This window comes from Mus pahari, chromosome 12, assembly GCF_900095145.1.
Source record: "Mus pahari chromosome 12, PAHARI_EIJ_v1.1, whole genome shotgun sequence".
NCBI classification, from domain to species: domain Eukaryota; kingdom Metazoa; phylum Chordata; class Mammalia; order Rodentia; family Muridae; genus Mus; species Mus pahari.
In genome coordinates, this window is record NC_034601.1 from 2,113,267 (window position 1) to 2,130,246 (window position 16,980).

At 44.3% G+C, this 16,980-nt stretch overlaps 1 protein-coding gene across 1 annotated transcript in view; it reads left to right on the forward strand.

Moving 5' to 3' along the window:
• Window positions 1–16,980, forward strand: part of Rbfox1 (RNA binding fox-1 homolog 1) — a 1,661,838-nt gene that overhangs the window by 105,844 nt on the left and 1,539,014 nt on the right. The gene's annotated exons all lie outside the window — the stretch shown is intronic.

Sequence of the window (16,980 nt, forward strand, 5' to 3'; positions counted from 1 at the left end):
GGATGTTAAGGGGCATCTCTCTGCTCTACACACTCCTTCCTCAACACCCAAAACTCCCTCTCTCCAAATATGACAACCAAGAAAGGAAGAAAAAACAAAACAGAGAGAGAGAGAGAGAGAGAGAGAGAGAGAGAGAGAGAGAGAGAGAGAGAGAGAGATATCTTGATGTTGCCAAACTGTTCTTGGTGGACACCATTGCCTCTGTGGAGAAGCCATGTTGAGTGGAGAGGTTTACATGATTTCTTGGGAAGGGAGCCCCTGATTCAGCCAGGAGAAGCTGGGTGGATTTTTTTTTTTATATATAGCATCATGGCTTTTGAGCAAGGCCTTCAGCAAGAGTCTGCACGGCAGTTGAAGAAGTCAAAGTTGAGTTATCCAGGCAACTGGGGATGCAGGGTCATTGCAGAGCATAGGCTATGTAGGCAACAGTGCACAGTTCTTTGTAGTGGTGTGCCAAAAATGCCCAACCTACAACCTACAGTATATGCAGCTGCATGCAGCTAATGACAGCTACCAACGGAGCCTAGCAGGGAATCATAAATTTATTGAATACCTGTTTTGTGCTATTTTAATATTAATTTAAAAAATTACATGTATAAGTGTGTATGTGTATGAGTGTGTGTATATGTATGAATGTGTGTTAGTATGAATGTGTGTGTGTGTGTGTGTGTGTGTGTGTGTGTGTGTGTGTGTGTGCCCACGCTGTTTAGAGAACAGCTTGTAAGAACTGATTTCTTTGTTTTTACCATGAAGGTTCCAGGGACCATACTCAGGTTATTTCATGGCATCTCCAGTGACCATTTTTTGTTGTTGTTGTTGATTTAAAAGAAAAGCTGGCTGCACAGTTCTTGGGCATGATCTTTATTGATGACAAGGCCATGTTTTAATGTCATCAGGTTAGATGTGTCCACATACTGCTCCGCAGATAAAGGTAGGAAGGCTGACTTGGACTCTGAAGGAGACACACATGTCAAGTAAAGAGGTTTGGGATTTATTTCAAAGGTGATGAAGAAATATGAGAGTTCGTTTGTTTACTGCTATGTATACATACCTGCTCACATGTGTCAGAGCCAGGCTAGGACGTCATGGGCCTGATATGTCACTCTCTACCTTATTCATTTTAGGAAGGTTCATTTGCCAACTGTGGAGCTTGAAGCTTCAGCTAGGCTGGCTGGCCAGCAGTTCCCTTTCTCTAGGCCTTACACATGTATTTATGGCTATACCGAGCTTTTTAAAAAGTGGATTTTAAATTAATTAATTAATTAGTTAATTAATTAATTTTTACACTCCAGATCTTATCCCCCATCCACCCTCCAACTGTTCCATATCCCATATCTTCTCCCCACCCCCTACCTCCACGTGGATGTCCCCACGACTCACCCCACCTGACCTCTAAACTCCCTGGGGCCTCCAGTCTCTTGAGGGTTAGGTGCCTCATCTCTGAATGAACATAGACCCAGCAGGTCCTCTACTGTATGCATATTGGGTGCCTCATATCAGCTGGTATACGCTGGCTGTTTGGTAGTCCAATGTTTGAGAGATCTTAGGGGTCCAGATTAATTGAGACTGTTGGTCCTCCTACAAGATCGCCCTTCTCCTCAGCTTCTTTCAGCATTCCCTAATTCAACAACAGCTACTTCTGTCCAATGGTTGGGTGCAACTATCTGCATCTGATTCTTTCAGCTGCTTGTTGGATCTTCCAGAGTGTGGTCATGCTATATTCCTTTTTGTGAGTGTGCCATGGCCTGAGTAATAGTGTCAGGCCTTGGGACCTCTCCTTGAGCTGGATCCCACTTTGGGCCTGTCACTAGACCTTGTTTTCCTCAGGCTCCTCTCCACTTCCATCCCTGTAATTCTTTTAGACAGGAACAGTCACATCTCTGAACATTCTTTCTGAGATGTGACTGTGGAATGGCAACCCCATCCCTCACTTGATGTCCTGTCTTCCTGCTGGAGGTGGGCTCATTTACACAATAGAATACTACTCAACTATTAAGAATGAGGGCATCCTGAGTTTTGCAGGCAAATGAATGGAACTAGAAGATATCACCCTGAATGAGGTAACTCAGACCCAAAAGGACATGCATCTACTCACTAATATGTGGATGTTAGCCATAGCCATAGCCAAAAAAAAAAAAAGTACAGATACAGTCCACAGAACTTAAAAAGGTCAACAAGCTGAAGTGGCCAAGTGAGGACACCTCAGTCCCACTTGGGAGAGAGAAGAAAGCAATCACAAGTGGGGAGGAAGGGACAGGGGGGAGGCCGTTGTGGGGAGGGGAACCTGATCTGGTACTGGGTGGTGGAAAAGGGCTGAAGCCCTGAAGGTCAGCAGAAAGAATGGAAACGGGCAACCTCGAGAGATAGGAGGTTAAGGGAATCCTCCAGAATGCACCAGAGACCTGGGAGGTGAAAGGGAGGAGGGACTCCAAGGGAGGAGGGAACTTAGATGAATGCCAGACAGTAGGGAGAGGGAACTCGTATACTGGGCTTTTGTGGTGACTGGGCTCTAAACTCAGGTCCTCATGCTTGTCCAGCAAGTGTTCTGAGCCATTTTCCTCGTTCAAAGTTTTTCATACACAATAGACACCTGCTTCCTTCATTCTGTAACTAGGTTCTTTCAGTGCAGTAGTGCTGACGTGACTCCACAGACTTGGTCTATCAGAGCAGTATTGTGTTGACAGTTAAGTAGAAGCCATACGCTGGGTGCCATGTTCAGGGCTCTTCTATAGATGCTTCTTTCATCGGGGTCATTATCTTGGTGCATTGGGATGTGTGACTCTTAGGCTTTTGTAACCCTGACCCAAAAAACCCAAGAGATTGCTGGCAGCAGGAAGGGGAAAGGAGTCTGGAGACAGTTCTTACTGCCCCAAGATTTGGCTCCAGCAATGCCTGAAGGCCTTGGAATGTTGTTTTCTGTATTTAGAGTGGCTCCCCACCTTAATTAACCTCATCTAGAAATTTCTTCATAGACATGTGTAGAGATTTGTCTCTTCGGCAATCCTAGATCCTGTTGAGTTGACAATGGATACTAAGCATTGTGGTAGGTATGGGAGTAGAACCTTTCATTATTAAGCCCTGAGAAGCTGTAACCACAGCTGATGCTCCAATGAGGGCCTTGCCAGTGAGCTTGAACTAGGGCACCCATGTGAGCTGTGCCACACCCTAACCTACAGACACTGTGAGTTAATATTTGCTATTTTGAACTGCTAAGTTTTGGAGCAAATACTTACACCAGGATGAGCCAACTAGTACAGTAAAATTTGTTGCTAATTTATTTTGCAAACATACTAGGCACTCTCACAAATGCTTGCCAAATGATGACTGGATTGAGTCTAAATGGCAGCCCAGATGCTTGGCAGATAGCCAGGGGGATGGTGCATTTGTGAGCTGGAAATGTGGCGGTAGGGATATAGCTGGGAGGTGAAAGGTCCAGAGACCTCTGAGAGCTAACAGCCATGGGAATATCGATGGCATCCACGGGAGGTAATGTGAGCAGCATATGAACAATGGGACACTGGGTAATTGTCATTTAAAGAGGACAGTGTCTACTGTCTGCAATGAGAAGACAGATAAGGGGGAGAAAGCAGGGAGAAGTCAGGAACTATAGAGATGCTCAACACATCAGCACATTAGAAAGGGATGGAGAGAGAGAGAGAGAGAGAGAGAGAGAGAGAGAGAGAGAGAGAGAGAGAGAGAGAGCCAGCTATGACTTGGATGTGGAATGTTCTACCAGCCTGCAAATTTAAAACAATTGGTCTCCAGATGGTGGTTCTATCTTGGACCCATCAAGACGCATGGCTTTACTGAAGAAAGCATGTCATTGAAGGGCAGGCCTTTATATTGCAGCTTGGTCCCACTTCTGGATGTTCTCTATGCTGCCTATCAGTCAAGATGTAAGCAAGCAGCCTCATGTTCCCCATATGCTTGCCTCAGCTACTCCACAGCTGTGAGTTGTTCCTGAAGTCATGCCTTTCCCATCATCATGGACTGAACCCTCAATGAGCCAAAATAAACATGCCCTTCTGTTCAATTGCCTTGTTAGGGATATGGTTGAGGAAGGCAATTAACATAGGTAGCAACGGAGAGTTGGGACTGCACATGACCTTGAAGGTCAACAGTGAAGATGAGGGGAAGTCTAATATTCCAGTGTAACGGTGTGTATGGGGAAAGCCAACTGCATCAGGGCAGTGGGTAAGCCAGAGGCAGTGTTTGTGCTAAGCTTAGAGATAACAGGTATACCTCAACCAGAGACTCAGTTCAGGCAGAGCAAGGATTGAGGCAGAAGGATGGGTTCACATCCTTACCCTGGTGACCAGAACACATGAAGGGGGAGTAGAAAGAAGACTTAATGGGTGGGAAAAGATCCCAGGAGAGAAGGATTCTGGAATCAATGCTCTGGCAAACCATTTAGCTTTGGCACCAAGAAGTGTGTTCAGAAAAGTACTTACGTCTTGGTTCAACATCTGTCCTGTGCTGTTCTATATTCTCTGTGAATGAGTCCAGGAAAAAAAAAGTGGTTGCTTTTATTGCCAAGTCGCTTAATTGCCTGACAGAATAACAGCAAGCAAGCTCATCTTGGAGCTTTAGAACACAGAGATGCATCAAAGCAGAGAGGAAGTGAAATCAAATAGACCGATGGCCATTTCATTGAGTGTTTCTCTCATTGGTCCCCTTTCTTGTGTCAGCCCACAGAAGGTGGCTAATACCTGGGAAATGCTTTATAGAGTAAACTATAGAGAGGGATGCAAGACGTATTGTTCGGTGTCCTCCCGTTTCCAATGTATACCTTGTTTTCCTTGATTAACAACTGTAAAAGAGTGTTTGCTGTTGCCACACTGATGACACCTGATAATGCTGAAGGAAGGGATGCTGTCACCCCAGACACTCTAAGACAGAACTGCAGAGGACAGAGCTGCCTCCACAGTCACTTTCCCATTATGCTACCAACTGTTGACGTACCTCACATGGAAACCACCACCTTTCTCATCCTTGAGTCAATCAGGGCTTTGATCAGACAAGAGTATTTCAGCCAGACGTGACTGATTCTGGGTTGCCTTCCTGGAACCTAACCTAGGATGTGTGCATGTGTTCATGTGTGTATGAACATGCATGATTGTAATGGTGTGTGTGCAATATGGATGCTGATTTTACCCCTAGGTTTACCTAGACTGAATCTCAGTCTCTAGGTTAGACAAAGGATCTGAGTTTTGATAGACATTTCAGATAACTATTCTGTGCCCTGAATCTGAGTAGCCTTAAGACATTTGTATGTGTCACAATGAAATTTTATAGGTAAAGAGAGACCTGAGGTCTCCATTCTTTCTAAGAATGAGAGCGGCAATGTTTGTAAAGCCAGTATTTCCCCCTTTCTCCTTCACGGGACATGGAGCAACCAGAAATTACACAGTTGCCTCCTACCTGGAGTCTCATACTGCTGTGTATGTGCACAGAGTGCACACTTCTCAATGCTGACAACTTAATGTAAGTTCCTTCTGGGAATTTTCTATGATCATTAGATTCTACTCTACCCATAGCTCTCTATGGTCATTGTTCTCTGTTTCCCATATGTTTCCCTTCCTGCCAACTGTCTGTGGTCATTAGACCTCACTGTATTCATGTCACCAAGACAGGATACTATTTACCCACATACTCCCAAGAATTATCCATTGTTGCTGGACTCCACTCTACTCATGCCTATTGTCTTAGTTGGCATACGTGGATCTGAGCCAGTGGTGTGCAATACTGTGCTAGAGCAATCTGAACTTGTTGCAGTTCAGTTCTTGGAGTGGGGTTCACTTTTCACTAAGTGCCTTCCCTGGAGCCTCTAGGAATATTGGGGCTCGGCACCCACAAGCCTGGCTGGTGTTTCCTCAGATTACCTGCAATGTCTTCTTAAGGACATTCCTTTCCCAGTGATCGCTTTTGTTTGGAGGTGTGTGCCTCTTAATTGAAGAAGGAGAGTTAAATGGAAATAATGTATGTGCAAATAGTGCACACAGTAATACATGGTTTGACCATGATTTATAGATCTCTAACTGTGCAGACCATCTATAAGCCACCAGTAACCACTGCCGATGCACATTCTTCTTTGTGGGGTTGCATATTTCATTCTAAATGGCTTCAATGTCTTTACTTATCCATTTGTAATAAAATGAGTGAGACTGAAAATGAAGTGCATTTGAAAGAAATCGATCCCCTATACCCCGTGTTGCTAAGACACGGAGCATTTCCCCCTCTATAATGTTAGTACATTCAGGGAAAACCTTTTTCTGTTCTGATTATAAATGCATTAACTATTAACACCTCATTGACTTGAGACTTTTTTTCCTTGAGAAGTCTTGATTTTAACTTTCATGCCTGATTTTATGTTAAACTACACACAGTAAAATTTGGGATATTTTACAAATGACTTTTTTTGGGGGGGGTGGTATTAGTTATACATTTATGGTGCTAGATGGGTGGCTCAGCAGTTAAAAGCACATACCGCTGTTGCAGAGGAACCAAGTTTGGCTCCCAGCACCCACATTGTGTGGTGTAAAACTGCTTGTAATTCCAACTACAAGGGATACAATACCCTCTTCTGGCTTTGGGAGCACATAGACTCTTGTGAATATATAGATTAATAAAAAATTAAGGAATAGAGAGATGGCTCAGCTGTCTGTTCTTCCTAAGGATCTGGGTTCAATCCACAACATCTACATGGTGGTTCATAACCATCCTTAACTCCAATTCCAGGAGATCCAATGGCCTCTTGTTGTCTCTGTGGGAACAAGCCAGACATGTAGTACACAGACATGCCTTAAGGCAAAACATGGACACACACATATAATAATAATAATAATAATAATAATAATAATAATAACAACAACAACACAAATTTTTAATGTTTATATCTTTGGTTTTTGTCTCATTGGCCTCTGAACATCTGTATATATATAGAGGGGCTTTGTAAAGGCAGTATGAAATCCTATAGTCTTATATCAGATGTGAAAGATTTAAACCTGAGGTCTAGAGTTTAAGTTTGTGATCTTTAAAAAATTATCTTTTTTTTTTTTTTTTTTGCATGGAGCCCCAGTCTCCTTTTCTGTGAGATGGGAAGTAGAAGGTGCTATCTTCCCCAGAGGGCTTCTCTGGGTTGGGTGTGACATACAAGGCAAGGTATGGATTAAATTCCCAAAGGTTCTTTTATTTTAACTGTACCAAGTCCTATGAAGGTATGTCACAACTTTAGTACATAGCAGGGAAGGAAGTTGGCATTGAACTCATGATACTCATGATACCCATCCTTCAGGGGCGAGCAGTACTCAGCTCTGTGTGTGTTCCGGTCACGGTGAAGATGCTGTCTTTGTTGGTGGATGTCATCTGACATTGACTGAGCCCTCAGCCCTGCATGAAACTCAAAGGAGCAGATGTGGATTTGCTCAGATGGGAGAAGAACGGAACTGCCAAGGCCATGATGCATTGCTGAGACATCATATCACACACTTGTGTCAGATTCTATTCCTTCCCTGTACTACTCCACTTCATGGATTTCTCTCTCAAATTCACCTCCTGTGCTCAAATGCTTTTCTGAAGGTCCACTTCTAGAAGACCCTACCTAGCATCTGTACATTCATAAATGAGTATTGAGAGCCATGGAGACACTGCTGGATTCTCTGACAGAGAAAACTGGAGATACTAGAATATTGTTCAAGGAGTGGAGTTTACTTTTTGCTGTGTCCAAGTATGTATGTATGTATGTATGTATGTATGTATGTATGTATGTATACATGAAAGTAGAAATGAGATTATTTGGAAAGGAGGAAGAGATTAGCAAGAGGGAGAAGTTGGACATGAGAGGGTAATGTAGGGTGAACACAATCAATATCTTTTGATTCCTTGATAGCTAATATAATTCCTTGATACATCTAATAAATATATTACTGTGAAACCCATCAGTTTGCACAACTATTGTGCTAGCAAAACACTAAATAAAACCAGATAGATGACCCTACTGGGGAGCCACAGTGTGGAAGTCACCCTAGTCTTCCACTAAACAGTTATATAAGTGGACCTGATACTCTCATTCTCTTGAGTGATGTCACCAGAATTCCATGGTGATGTTGAGTGACTGGAGTCGGGTCTGAGCTGGGCTGGAATCTCTGGATTTCTATCTCCTTGCCTAAAGATGATGATAACAAGCTGTTATGGCGTTGTGACACAGCCTCAGCAAGGATGTGAACAGAGGTATGGGTACCTGGCATAGGAGGCTGTTCTTATTTATTTATTTATTTATTTATATTTGTTGTTTATTTGTGTATTGTACACGTGTGTGTGTGTGTGTGTGTGTGTGTGTGTGTGTGTGTGTGTGTGTGTGTGTGTGTAGGCCATAAATAGACCTTATATCTTTTTCTCCCTCTCTTTTTTTCTTATTTAGGAGGATGGAGACTCTTACTGGCTGAGGCATCCATTAGTCCAGGCTGACTGACCAATGAGATCCTGAGTTTCTCCTGTCCCTATCTATCCATGGATGGGATTACAAATTAATGCTACCTTCTCAGCTTTTCACAAAGGTGCTGTCTTAGCTAGGACTTCCATTGCTATGAAGATACACCATACCAGGACAGCTTTTTTTTTTTTTTTTTTTTTTTTTTTTTTTTTTTTTTTTTTTTTTTTTGAGACAGGGTTTCTCTGTATAGCCCTGGCTGTCCTGGAACTCACTCTGTAGACCAGGCTGACCTCAAACTCAGAAATTCACCTGCCTCTGCCTCCCAAGTGCTGGGATTAAAGGTATGCGCCACCATGACCGGCTTACCAGGACATCTCTTATAAAGGACAACATTTCATTGGGGCTGGCTTACAGTTTCAGAGGTTTAGTCTGTTATCATCATAATGGGAATTATGGCAGCAGGCAGGCAGACATGGTCCTGGAGAAGGAGCTGAGAGTTCTGTATCTTGATTTGATGACAACCAGGAGACACTAGCATCCTTAGGCAGCTAGGAGGAAGTTCTCTTCTGCAGTGGATAGAGTCTGAGCACAGGAAGAGACCTCGAGATCCCACCCCTGCAGTGACACACTTCCTCCGACAAGGCCACACCTCCTAATAGCACTACACCCCATGGCACAAGCATATTCAAACCATCACGGATGCTGAGTATCTGAACGCGTGTTTATGGGATAAGCTTTTTATCTGTGGAGCCATTGTCACATTCCTCCCCTCTCATGGCTCTTATGATGCTTGTCAGGGGGTTGTTCCGTCCACTGCTGCTGCATCTCACTGTGAGCACCCCCCCCCCCCCCAGTGCACGGTGATCTGCTCCACCGGGGCCACCTTAAAGGGTTATCCCGATCAAGACACCAGTGTTTCTGAGAACCCTTGCTTTAGAGCACACAGATCCCTCAACAAACATGCACAGTGAGGGGAAAGACTGTCTATCACACAGGACAGAGAGCTGCAGCAGGGGAATGGAACAGTGGTCTACTTAGGGACTCCGTGGAAGAGTGGATACCCTGCTTCTTTGTTCTTGCCTATGCTGCCATCCTTAGCATTGGCTCTGTCCTTGAGCGGTCCTAGGTGTTTGACAGGCATATATGCTGCTTCTGTACCAAACCATCTTAAAGTAAAGAAAAACAGTATGTTTTATTTCCTATGGCTTTCACATGAGGCATAGCAATAGTTATTTTTTAAAATAAAACTCAGTTTAATTATGTTAAAGTTTATTGATTATGCTAGGTGTGCCCTTTGTGTATCTTGTTTTAAATACAGAGTTGTTTTTAAATTTTTATTTATATTTTTATTAATTAATTAATTAATTAATTTACTTTACATACCAATTGTAGCTGCCCCTTCCTTCTCTCCTCCCAGTCTGTCCATCTCACCTCCCTCACCACAACACTTCCTCCATGTCTCTTCAAAGAAAGGGAGGCCTCCCATGTATATCAACCCATATTGCAGTAGGAATCTTCTTCTATTGAGGGTAGACAAGGCAGGACCCATTTTGAGAATGAGATCCAAAGGCAGGCACAGCGTAAGAGACAGCCCCTGTTCTGCTTGTTATGGTTCCTACATGAAGACTAAGTTGCACATCTGTTATATATGTGTAGAGAGCCTTGGTCTGTCCCCTGCATGCTCTCTGGTTGGTGGTTCAGTCTCAGTGAGCCTCTATGGGACATTTAGTTGATTCTGCAGGTTGTCTGTGTTGTCCTTGACATCTCTGGTTCTTTCAGTCCTCCCTCTTCCTCTTCCACAAGATTCTCTGAGCTTCCCCTAATGTTTGGCTGTGAGTCTCTGTCTCTGTTTCCATGAGCTGCCTGGTGAAGCCTCTCACATGGCAGTTACACTAGGCTCCTGACTGCAAGGATAGCAGAATATTATTAACAATGTCCAGGGCGGGCTCTCTCTCATGCTTCCTCTTTATCCCTGCACGTTTTGAAGGCAGGAAAAAATTGTGGGTTGAAGGTTTTATGGCTGGGTTGGTGTCCTCATCCCTCCATTGGAAGTCTTGCTTGGCTACAGGAGGTGGTCATTTCAGGTTCTAAAACCCCTGTGTCTAGGAGTCTTAGGTTACCCTTATACATTCCTGGGAGTTTCCATTGTCCTAGCTTTCTAGCTCATCCCAGAGATGCCCCACTTCCACTGATTAAAGTTCTCCCTCTGTCCCCCTCACACTTGATCCCCCATGTTCCCCCCCCCCTCTTAACGAGTTCCCTCCCTCTATCCATACCTCATGTCTATATTTTATTTCCCCTTCTCAGTGATATTCAAGCATCCCTCTTTTGGCCCTCCTTGCTGCTTAGGTTCTTTTGGTCTGTGGATTGTAGTTTGGTTATCCTGTACTTTAGAGTTAATACATGCCATGTGTGTCTTTCTGGGTCTGGGTTACCTCACCCAAGATGATCTTTTTGAGTTCCATACATTTGCCTGCAGGTGTCATGATGTCATTGTTTTTAACAGCTGAGTAATATTTCACTGGGTCAGTGTACCACATTTTGTTTATGCATTCTTCAGTTGAGGGACATATAGGTTGTACCCAGTTTCTGGCTATGGCAAATAAAGCGGCTATGGACATAGTTGAGAAAGTGTTCTTGTGGGATGGTGGGGCATCTTTTGGGTATATGCCTAGGAGTGGTATAGCTGGGTCTTGAGAAACCACCAAACAGATTTTCAAAGTGATTGTACAAGTTTGTACTCACACTAGCAATGGAGGCGTGAGTGTTCCCCTTGTGTAGGGCAAGTGGGTTGTGCCACCAGATGGGCATAAAAACTGGTGAAGTTGAATGAGCTCAGACCCTGGGAGTTTCAGGGGTTTGAGAACAACAGGAGTGAAGCTGCTGCCTCCCTGTCTCTGTACCTGCTCTGGAAAGCAGGGCACCACAATGAAAGGACCACTCAGTGACGTAGCATGGCACCTGGAGATCTTCTCCATGCTAATGAGGTGTCTACATAGCCTTAACCTTCAGCCAATAACCTTCCCCTCCTGGATATTCTCATACCTTCCTCCCCCCCCACAAAAGAATATAAACCCTGGTTCACCCCAAGTAAAGTGTATGCGTTCACATCCACTGCCCCCAGTAAAGCAATATAAACAAGCAAGGATCTTCTCAGAGAGCTGCTTCATTAAAGACCACGGAGCAGCAGGCCTTTGCCTAAAAGAACTGTACCTAAGACTCCCTAAGAATGCTTTCCCTTCTGAGTCCTCAGCACTCATCCCTGTCTGACAAGATCCTGCTCGTCTCTGCTCATCTTGGGTTCTGCTTCCTTCTTCCTGTCTGGAGAGCAGAAGCCGGGAGAGGAACCGTGGACCTCGGACCCCTGTCCCTGCCTCTCTAGGTGGTATGCCAGCTGTGCCTGGGCGCCCAGAGAGGAGACCATCCCAGACCCCACTTTCCCTTCCAGTCCTGCCTGCAGTGGTGTTTGATGCCCTGAAGGGAAACAGGGACTGTGGACTCCCTAGCCCAGACTTTGTCCTGCCTTCGCTGGTCTGGTATCTGCATGCTCCAGGCAAAGAGGCAGAATGTGGCTGGGGCTCCTTGCTTTATATCCTTGCCACCAAGAGCTGTCACCTGAGTTTTTGATCTTAGTCATTCTAGCCAGTGTGAAATAGAATCCCAGCGTCATTTTGATTTGCATTTCCCTGGTGACTATTGATGTTGAACATTTCTTTAAGTGTTTCTTGGCCATTTAGAGAGTCTTCTGTTGTTTAGTTCTGTATCCCATCTTTAAATTGGGTTACCTAGTTTGTTGATGTCTAATTTCTTCAGTTCTTTCTATATTTTGGATATCAGCTTTCTGTTGGATATAGAAGATCTTTTCCCATTCTGTAGGCTGCCATTTTGTCCCATTGATGGTATTCTTTGCTTTACAAAATGTGGAATAAAAGATGGGCCACATACCCACCTAGCATTTATGTTATCTCTGTTGATTTGAACTACAGCTCTCATGCTTGTGTGGCAAATGCTTTGCCACTGAGACACTTCCCCAGGCTAGGCTCAGTGTGTGCTTCCTCATTATTAGGGTGGCAAGAGGCAGGGCAGGAAAAGGGGGAGGGGATAAAAGAAATGACAGAGAAGCTCCTATGTTTAATGTTTCAAAGACATTTTCTTTATTTTTTTTGTTTATTTGTTTATTTTGTTTTTGTTTGTTGTTGTTGTTGTTGTTGTTGTTGGTTTTTTTTTTTTTTTTTTTTTTTTTTTTTTCGAGACTGGGTTTCTCTGTGTAGCCCTGGCTGTCCTGGAACTCACTCTGTAGACCAGGCTGGCCTCGAACTCAGAAATNNGCCTGCCTCTGCCTCCCAAGTGCTGGGATTAAAGGTTTGTGCCACCGTGTATGGCAAGACATTTTTTTTTTAAATTAAAATTATACTTACTTAGTGGTGTGTGCACAACTATGTGCATACATGTGTGTGTGTGTGTGTGTGTGTGTGTGTGTGTGTGTGTGTGTCTTTAGAGGGCAACTTATAGAAGTTGGCTCTCTCCTTTCACTTGTGGGGCCTGGGGATGGAACTTAGGTCCTTAGTCTTGGCAACAAGAACCTTTAACCTGCTCAGCTACTTTGCTGGAGTTCAAAGATCTTTTCAAACAGCATGAAAACATTTATTTTCAGAGAGAGAGAGAGAGAGAGAGAGAGAGAGAGAGAGAGAGAGAGAGAGGGGGGCCTGGATTAACATTAAAATTCTGAGCTATATGATAGACAGTGGGCAAGTTCAACCAAGCGACACCTGTTTATTCATTATCTATCATGGGCCTAAGGGCTGGGGCAGGGAGTAGAGAATGTAAGGTCTAGTCCATCTCCTGGTGGTCCTCGGATTGTTCTAATTAGTTAATTAGTTGATAGACACAAATATTTCAGCTTAGCTCTGGGTCTGAGAACCCAAGGCAAAGCAGGACTTGATGTCATATTAGGATGGTAGGCTGCACTTTCTGAACCTGGAGGTTCTTGTAAAGAATTCTGAGCAAAGCAGATGCTTGTGGAAAAGCCTTCTTGGAAGGGTGATGCTTGGCTATTTGGATGCATTCATCTTTCCAATCATTTTCCTATCCTAAGGTAATTCCAAAGTTCTGCCATACTTAACACCTCACAGGGTTGAGAGTAACTAACTCATCCATAGAATTCATTGGACACAGCTTGTAGATGGGAATCCAGGTGATGGGGAGTCTTGGTGTGAGAAAGTGGCATGGCTCAGCCAAAGCCTTGCGTCAAATCAAGTGTAACTGTGGGACTCGCTCCCCAGCTTGCTTCCTCATGCCTAGCCTTCCCTAGCACCTTCAGCCCTTTGCTCTCAGCAGGCTTCTTCCTACTGAACAGATCTCCCTTTTGTAGGATTGTTCTTGACCCAGCTCCTCATGTGGTTCCTGCTTATCTTGTCTGTTTGGAGTCATCTCCTCCAGAAAATTGTGCCTGGCTCTAAGTTGGCCATTTCCAGCAAAATGCTATGATGGCATCTTGTTGTGTCTTCTTCTTTCGGCAGGCTACAAGTAGAGATGGTATCTAATTTATGTACAGGAGGGGTCCCATGAGAAACATGAACATTGGATGACTTCAAGGGAGTGTGGGAGATGACGCCATAGGTCAAATGTTTGGCATAAAACACCTATGGAAATATCCAGGCGTGGTGCATGTTTGGAATTCAAACATGGGAGAGGGGAGGAAAAGAGAGAAAAGAAGAAAAGATTTCTGTGGCTTTCTGGCCAGCCAGTCTAGTCAAGCTGGTGAGTCCCAGGCTCAGTGGTGAGCCCAGTTACAACATAGCCTATGGAAGGGCAAAACATTTATTGAACTTAACATGCATCTGGTCCTTCACTTTCTGTGTCTTTGGCATTGTGGGTCATTCTGATTCCTGGAGGAAAACAGAATCTTCAGTAAACTGGTCCAGTTAAGTGCAGGTGCAGTAGGAGCTTGCACGGAGCTGGAAGGCTTCATGGGGCAGGAGATTTTGAGGGAAAGACTGCGGTGTCCTAATGGATGATTAGAACATACAAAGAGGCAGGAGTCTGCAGGGTGTTCCAGGATGGAGGACCAAGCTATGCAGAGACCATCCAGAGAAAAGCATACCTGGGTCACAGAGACAGAAAGAGAATCAGGTAGCCCAGAGGCTAGGAACTGGTGTTCAGGACCACAGACCTTCGCAGGAAGACTAAGAGAATCAGAACTCAAGGTGAAATTGGAAATGATGAAATTTGAACCTTGATTAGGCAAAGGTGGGTCTGAAAATTTCTCCCCGCTCCCCCGCCTTCTTCACCTCCCCTCCTCATCCCTGTCTTTCACACTTCCTCCCTTCCCCTTCCTTTTCTTTCCTACCTCCTCCCTGTCCTCCCCTCTCTTCCTCATTTCCTTCTTCTTCTTCCACCTTCCTGAACTACTATTACTATCATCCTCAACTTTGTGTGAAAGAAACCTTGATTCTCCTATACCAACGGCCAGTACTTTCCATGGCCGGTAGGAGGAGCCAGAGCTTCCACGTTCTTTGTAGCCTTAGCTGGGGGACTGTTCCCTTAGGGTGTGCGAGGAGCTGTCCAGTCAGCACCGCCATGACCTTTTAAAATGACTTTCTGTCTGGAACTGGACAGGTCACTGTGAAAATGCAGCAGCCTGTGCTTCCCAGACAAGTAGAACGGCAGTGTGCCATTGGGATGGTGACCCTACTTTTATTTTAAAGTGTAGTGGCTGTCTTCCCTTCCTTTCCCTTCTTTCTTTCCTTCTTTCCTTCCTTTCTCCCTTCCCTTCCTCCTTCCTTTCCTCCCTCTTTATCTCCCTTGCTCCCTACCTTCTTTTCTGTCTCTGTTTTCCTGTCTCCTCCCTCCCTCCCTCCCTCCCTCCCTCCCTTCCTTTCTTCCTTATATAGAGCCTTATGCATAAACCTAACTGGCCTGAAACTCAATGTGTTTAACAGACTGGCCTCAAATTGCCTTTGCCTCTGCTGCTGCTTCTCTGCTTCTGCCCCTGCCCCTGCCCCTGCCCCTGCCCCTGCCCCTGCCCCTGCCCCTGAATCTACCTCTCTAATGCTGGGATTACAGATGTGAGACGCCTGGCTCTTGATAAAGATTCTTAAGCCTAGTAGCAAGGCAGGCATCAGTAGTTACCTCTGACCTTTGATATTGATATATCAAAACCTATTTCTACTCCCAAGTAGTTAAATCAGAACAGATTCAAACTGATCTTGGTTTTTGGATTGGTAGCTTTTATCTTATTGATTATTGCAAAATTATGTATTAGCAATAATAAATTAGTTCATCCATCACCTCTTTAGTGAAGCAACAGACAGTGTCCTTGCCTTGAGTGCTCGGGTCTGTATCGTCCCCTCAGAACCCAGGAACAGGAGCATAGAGAAGCAGTTCAGCAGAACTCCCCGTTAGCTGCCACTTATCTCTTCTCCTGTTATTGATAATTTGACTTTAAGTTGAGAATACTTCTTTTACAAGCCATGGCATCTCCCTGTATGGCCAGACAATTACATTTAAACTCAGCAGCTCTCCTGATACAAACAGTTTCTGGGGGAAATGATTATGATGTTGCTAACCTGAATTTATGGCTTCTTTGTGCTTTCTGGGGAGGATAAGAGACTATGAGAAAGGAAAACACAGTTGTGTGCATACAAATATATTATTATTGGAGAGAGTTTTGAGAAAGCTCAGGGTCAAACACAACCCAAACTGCAAATAGCTGGTGCTGGAAATAGGGACCACATTGTAGGGTTTGCAAGGTTACTTTCTCAAATAAGTATGACTTCAAATTGTTTGGTTTTAATAAATTGATGGTTGTGGATAGCAGAACATTGTGTTTCCTAGATGTGGAAGGAAACTGTAGAAATAATAATAATAATAATAATAATAATAATAATAATAATAATGTGATGTATGTAGAGATGTCAAGACTAGTGAGTCTGTCATTGATGAGGCTTTGAGGGCATTCAATCTGGGAACATCCAGAGGAACACAGGGGACATGGGCCTTGCTGTCAACCCAGAAACCAGGCAGTGAGCAGTGAGTCAGGGGCCCATGATGAAGTCTGGTCTTTCCTAAGATATCTGCCCATAAGTGGCAGGGTGGTACAGTGCCTTCCTTGGGAAATGAGGTAGACCTGCCGAGGGGGATCCTGGATCCTGGCAGAGAATTTGGTGATCTCCAGCAAATATTAGAGCAGGCTTCAGGGAAGATTTTCTTGTGTAACATAATCATTTGAAATGTAAATGAGAGAGTGAGGGAGGGGGAAGTAAGAGGAGGGGAGGGCAGATGGAGGAGAAGGGAGGGAAGGGAAGAGTAAAGGAGGGAGGGAGGGGGAAAGAAGGGGAGGGGGAAAGAAGATCTGGAAGAAATAAAAGAGGAAGGAAAGAGAAGGAAGGTAGGAGGGAGAAAAGAAGAGAAAAAGAAAGAAATTAGGGAAGGGAGACAGAAGAGAGGAGAGAATGGAGGAAGAAAAGAGAGAAAGAATATAGGCTCAAGAAGGAGAAGGAAGGAGAGAGGGAGAAGAGGGAAAGAGGAAGAAAGAAAAGAGAGGGAAG